A 6683-nucleotide genomic window follows, 5' to 3' on the forward strand; every position below is an offset into this window, starting at 1 on the left:
TCCTTCTAGTACCACTAATTTCGAAGCAAAGTGCATCGCTCACTAATGGGTAATCCTTGAGAGGGAAAAGGTTCTTGGCTTGAAATTGTGTTTTCAACTGAAAGGTGGCAAATTGATGTTCCTTCTAGTACCACTAATTTTGAAGCAAAGTGCATCGCTCACTAATAGGTATTCCTTGAGAGGGAAAAGATTCTTGGCTCGAAATTGGCTTTTCAACTGAAAGGTGGCAAGTTGATGTTCCTTCTAATACCGCTAATTTCGAAGCAAAGTGCATCGCTCACTAATAGGTATTCCTTGAGAGGGAAAAGATTCTTGGCACGAAATTGTGTTTTCAACAGAAAGGTGGCAAGTTGATGTTTATTCTAGTACCACTAATTTTGAAGCAAAGTGCATCGCACACTAATAGGTATTCCTTGAGAGGGAAAAGATTCTTGGCACGAAATTGTTTTCAACTGAAAGGTGGCAAGTTGATGTTCCTATTAGTACCACTAATTTCGAAGCAAAGTGCATCGCTCACTTATAGGTATTCCTTGAGAGGGAAAAGATTCTTGGCACGAAATTGTTTTTTCAACTGAAAGGTGGCAACTTGATGTTCCTTTTAGTACCACTAATTTCGAAGCAAAGTGCATCGCTCACTTATAGGTATTCCTTGAGAGGGAAAAGATTCTTGGCACGAAATTGTGTTTTCAACTGAAAGGTGGCAAGTTGATATTCCTTTTAGTACCACTAATTTCGAAGCAAAGTGCATCGCTCAGTAACAAGTACTCCTTGAGAGGGAAAAGATATTTGGCACAAAATTGTGTTTTCAACTGAAATGTGGCAAGTTGATGGTCCTTCTAGTACCACTAATTTCGAAGCAAAGTGCATCGCTCACTAATAGGTTTTCCTTGAGAGGGAAATGATTCTTGGCTCGAAATTGGGTTTTCAACTGAAAGGTGGCAAGTTGATGTTCCTTCTAATACCACTAATTTCGAAGCAAAGTGCATCGCTCACTAATAGGTATTCCTTGAGAGGGAAAAGATTCTTGGCACGAAATTGTGTTTTCAACTGAAAGGTGGCAAGTTGATGTTTATTCTAGTACCACTAATTTTGAAGCAAAGTGCATCGCTCACTAATAGGTATTCCTTGAGAGGGAAAAGATTCTTGGCACGAAATTGTGTTTTCAACTGAAAGGTGGCAAGTTGATGTTCCTATTAGTACCACTAATTTCGAAGCAAAGTGCATCGCTCACTTATAGGTATTCCTTGAGAGGGAAAAGATTCTTGGCACGAAATTGTTTTTTCAACTGAAAGGTGGCAAGTTGATGTTCCTTCTAGTACCACTAATTTCGAAGCAAAGTGCATCGCTCACTAATGGGTATTCCTTGAGTGGGAAAAGATTCTTGGCACGAAATTGTGTTGTCAACTGAAAGGTGGCAAATTGATGTTCCTTCTAGTACCACTAATTTCGAAGCAAAGTGCATCGCTCACTTATAGGTATTCTTGGAGAGGGAAAAGATTCTTGGCACGAAATTGTGTTTTCAACTGAAAGGTGGCAAGTTGATGTTCCTTCTAGTACCACTAATTTCGAAGCAAAGTGCAGCGCTCACTTATAGGTATTCCTTGAGAGGGAAAAGATTCTTGGCACGAAATTGTTTTTTCAACTGAAAGGTGGCAAGTTGATGTTCCTTCTAGTACCACTAATTTCGAAGCAAAGTGCATCGCTCACTAATGGGTAATCCTTGAGAGGGAAAAGATTCTTTGCTTGAAATTGTGTTTTCAACTGAAAGGTGGCAAGTTGATGTTCCTTCTAGTATCACTAATTTCGAAGCAAAGTGCAACCCTCACTAATAGGTATTTTTTGAGAGGGAAAAGATTCTTGGCACAAAATTGTGTTTTCAGCTGAAAGGTGGCAAGTTGATGTTCCTTCTAGTACCACTAATTTCGAAGCAAAGTGCATCGCTCACTAATAGGTATTCCTTGAGAGGGAAAACATTCTTGGCACGAAATTGTGTTTTCAACTGAAAGGTGGCAAGTTGATGTTCCTTCTAGTACCACTAATTTCGAAGCAAAGTGCATCGCTCACTAATAGGTATTCCTTGAGAGGGAAAAGATTCTTGGCACGAAATTGTGTTTTCAACTGAAAGATGGCAAGTTGATGTTCCTTCTAGTACCACTAATTTCGAAGCAAAGTGCATCGCTCACTAATAGGTATTCCTTGAGAGGGAAAATATTCTTGGCTCGAAATTGGGTTTTCAACTGAAAGGTGGCAAGTTGATTTTCCTTCTAGTACCACTAATTTCGAAGCAAAGTGCATCGCTCACTAATAGGTATTCCTTGCGAGGGAAAAGATTCTTGGCACGGAATTGTGTTTTCAACTGAAAGGTGGCAAGTTGATGTTCCTTCTAGTACCACTAATTTTGAAGCAAAGTGCATCGCTCACTAATAGGTATTCCTTGAGAGGGAAAAGATTCTTGGCACGAAATTGTGTTTTCAACTGAAAGGTGGCAAGTTGATGTTCCTTCTAGTACCACTAATTTCGAAGCAAAGTGCATCGCTCACTATTAGGTAATCCTTGAGAGGGAAAAGATTCTTGGCACGAAATTGTGTTTTCAACTGAAAGGTGGCAAGTTGATGTTCCTTCTAGTACCACTAATTTCGAAGCAAAGTGCATCGCTCACTAATAGGTATTCCTTGAGAGGGAAAAGATTCTTGGCACGAAATTGTGTTTTCAACTGAAAGGTGGCAAGTTGATGTTCCTTCTAGTACCACTAATTTCGAAGCAAAGTGCATCGCTCACTATTAGGTATTCCTTGAGAGGGAAAAGATTCTTGGCACGAAATTGTGTTTTCAGCTGAAAGGTGGCAAGTTGATGTTCCTTCTAGTACCACTAATTTCGGAGCAAAGTGCATCGCTCACTAATAGGTATTCCTTGAGAGGGAAAAGATTCTTGGCACGAAATTGTGTTTTCAACTGAAAGGTCGCAAGTTGATGTTCCTTCTAGTACCACTAATTTCGAAGGAAAGTGCATCGCTCACTAATAGGTATTCCTTGAGAGGGAAAAGATTCTTGGCACGAAAATGTGTTTTCAACTGAAAGGTGGCAAGTTGATGTTCCTTCTAGTACCACTAATTTCGAAGCAAAGTGCATCGCTCACTATTAGGTATTCCTTGAGAGGGAAAAGATTCTTGGCACGAAATTGTGTTTTCAACTGAAAGGTGGCAAGTTGATGTTCCTTCTAGTACCACTAATTTCGAAGCAAAGTGCATCGCTCACTATTAGGTATTCCTTGAGAGGTAAAAGATTCTTGGCACGAAATTGTGTTTTCAACTGAAAGGTGGCAAGTTGATGTTCCTTCTAGTACCACTAATTTCGAAGCAAAGTGCATCGCTCACTAATAGGTATTCCTTGAGAGGGAAAATATTCTTGGCACGAAATTGTGTTTTCAACTGAAAGGTGGCAAGTTGATGTTCCTTCTAGTACCACTAATTTCGAAGCAAAGTGCATCGCTCACTAATAGGTATTCCTTGAGAGGGAAGATGTGGAAAAGAAAGGAACACTTTACTTTTTCAATATGAATGTGATGTCCAGTGAAAAATTGAAGCAATTTTCAGGGCAGTTGGAGCGCTGAAGGACTGGTTCTCCGAAACTGGGTTGTTCTAAACATGTCCAATTTGGCCGCAAAACAATTTCTCATCTTCAGGCAGACCTGCTGGCGATGTCGTAAGCTCAGCTGAACGGCAGCTTCTTTAAATTCAATTTCATCTCTTTTTTGCTTATTGAAAAACTTCTGTCTGCTATAAGAAAGATCTTTTAAGACAAACTTGTTTCGTTGCTTTTTGCCATGATTTATCACTATGAATATTAGTAGAGAAAGTATAGAAGTATAGAAAATACATCTCCTCACAACCCAAATTCCACTTTCAATTTATAATTTATTCCATAGCTTTCGTTCTTTTTATCTTGGAAGTTTTTTTATAATTTCTTAAGAGTACAAGGTAGGTTTGCCATCTTCAAATAGCAGAAAGTCAATTGTAGTATTCATTGAATGAAACAAAACAAACTTTGCTTTATTTGGAGCAGACAGTTTCGCTGTTCGGAAAAAGAAAGGAACGAATAATTGAAGAGGGATGTGATTGGCGGAGAGTGTTTGTTAGGGAGACCTGATGAGGATATGTGGCTGTCTGTGATGTGATGTGATGTGATGTGAGTGGGTTGTGTGACTTGTGATTTTGGGTAATAAAAAGAGAGATGGATGGATTTAAAAGATGGAGTTGTGGGGAGCCAGTTAAAAGTGCAGAATTGTTTGGCGATTAACTTCATTGCGCCTGCTCCATTCTTCTCCTTCTTCTCCTTCTTCTGCTTCTCAGTGTAGCAAATCAGCTTCGGTGGCCTCTCATTATTATTATTATTCTTATTACTAGTCGCCCTCTTTCAATCGGCTGCCGCAGTAGATGTGAAGCACCATTGATAGTTACAAACGCCACCTCCACTCATTTCAATCCACTTTCACTCATTATCCTCCAGCAGAAAATAAATAAATTATTCGGTCACAATTATATTAAACAACAGTAAACTCAATTTTTATCCTCATTTCTAAATTATCCTCGTTGCCACTCAAACTAAAATATTACACAGGTAAGATTCACAAACCTGCACTGAAATGACATCTTTTCTCTCGTGTAAATGGGCGTTGAGCTTATATTTCACTGTCGTCTTTTTTTCCGGGTCTTAACTGTCCCGCTAGAACTAAGCAGGTTCCGGATCGGAACTGAAAAAATTAAAGTTAAACTCTGGACAAACACAAAAAATCTATTGGTTTTCTGCAACACTTGAAATAACTATTGCTTCTCATATCAGATTCCTCTGCAGTTGTCCAAATTATGCAATCATCTGGTTTGGTACTTTACTCCCGACTATGAAACATGTGTAAGGAAAGAAGGCAACATCTACAGTCTTCAGATATGAACTCTGGGCCTCTCGGGGTCTAGCCGTTGTTTTATTTTATCACGTCCTTTTTTCACAGGTGTTTCACAGTAGCAATTTTTTGCTATTCTACCCTAAAATGAAAGTTTTACTTTATAATCTTATAATCATCCAATGCGCGTAATATAATTTTTTTTAGTTTTGCCATCAGCCATGTGTATTACTTTCTCAGCATATAGTTAACCCATTTATGGTCCCCTTATCATTTCGAGAAAACTAAAAACGTATCGAAAAAGACACAGCTGAATCAAAAAGTCTTAACTTTATTCCTCACTTGTCGGGCCCGAAGGTTAGAAAGTAAATTTAACATGTTTGTAGTTTCTTAGCTGTAGGAAGAGAAAAGGAGAGTAAAGAAAAATTGCAAAAAAATTGGTTTCAGAGTCTATCTCCTAGTCCACGCAAATCTTCCAAATACTCCAAATTTGAAGAAAAAAAAAACAGCTGAAAACAGAAAAAAAAACTGGTAGACAACTGGTTTACTTCACTGAAAGCTTCTTAAACAAATAGGCACAAAAAAGTGAATTTTAATCATTTCCTTTTTTCTCGATTTATCATTGTTTTCAGTTTCCAAAATAATGAAGCGGCGTCTGGATCGCAGTTGAAAAACTGAAAAAAATAATAATTAAAAAGTTTTGGTTTTGCTGAAAACATCAGTTGGCTTTATTATCAGATTCTCTGCGGTTACCATACTAACATACAAGAGGAGTGTTGATCTTTTGCCTACAGTGGAACATGTTCATTGCATCATCGTCTCAGTATTGAGACATACAAATTGGAGCCCTCGAGAGTCATTCCGGATTCTTGTATGTCATCGATTTGAAAACCAATTTGAAAACTTTCGGGGAATTCATTCGGGTTGACAATTAGGAAATTTTTCAAACCCAAAATTGAATATGGTTTAGAGTCTAAAGTGGCATTAGCGGCTTTGGTGCCTGTCAAAAATGGATGTCGTAAACTATACGCAAAAAATGCGGTTTTTTATCCTCGTTACAGACAAGAAAATCATTCAAAATTAGCTTTGAGACCCATTTGGTTTTGCAAATTATCGGTTTAATTGAACCTAAGTTGGCATGCTAGGGTAGTCGGTTTTTAGCGGATTCCAGTAAAAAAGTTCAATTCTCATGTAACTGTAATCAATTTCAAAGAAAGTAACTCGACACGTTTTAATTTCCAATGTTAGAAACATTTAAGTTGTGCAATTTTTGTTCCCACTTTTGAAAATAGTATTTTCCAGCAACTTGCAATCGTCGTGATAATCAGGTACCACAAATAATCATTGGAATGGTTGGGTGATATATCATATTAAAGCCTTTTTATATACTAATAGTCGCAGGTTATAAGTAAACATGTCAAAATTTTTCATTCAAGCCCAAAAAATCAATTCTGATTATTTGTAGCTATAATTTTCAAAGTTTTCTAGCGTCTTCATGGAATGAAAACTACATAAGTTCAAAAGATTTCGGCAAAAAAAACATCACAAAACCTACTTTTAAAAACACAAAGAGACTAACTTACTAGAGCATTTAAACATGGATGACAACTGGAATCTCTTAATCGAAAGCATAGCAGATTTTTTTGACAAAAACATTCAAAAAAATCCGAAAAAAAATTGTTCAATTTGAAAAAAACTGGGCCAATAATTTGGTTACAAATACTTCCGCTTCCACAAGATCCGTCCATAGAAAATAAACTAGCTCTAGCAAAAGTAAATTAGCAATT

General features: G+C 37.6%; 1 protein-coding gene across 1 annotated transcript in view; it reads left to right on the forward strand.

The window, feature by feature from the left end:
- Nucleotides 1-4263: 4263 nt before the first annotated feature.
- LOC134840288 (probable vesicular acetylcholine transporter-B) overlaps nucleotides 4264-6683 on the forward strand; it is a 32256-nt gene continuing 29836 nt past the window's right edge. Inside the window, exon 1 of the mRNA XM_063856041.1 lies at nucleotides 4264-4616. The gene's annotated coding sequence lies outside the window, so the exon portion shown is untranslated. The remainder of the gene's footprint in view (nucleotides 4617-6683) is intronic.

This window comes from Symsagittifera roscoffensis, chromosome 2 (genome assembly GCF_963678635.1).
Source record: "Symsagittifera roscoffensis chromosome 2, txSymRosc1.1, whole genome shotgun sequence".
Lineage (NCBI taxonomy): Eukaryota > Metazoa > Xenacoelomorpha > Acoela > Convolutidae > Symsagittifera > Symsagittifera roscoffensis.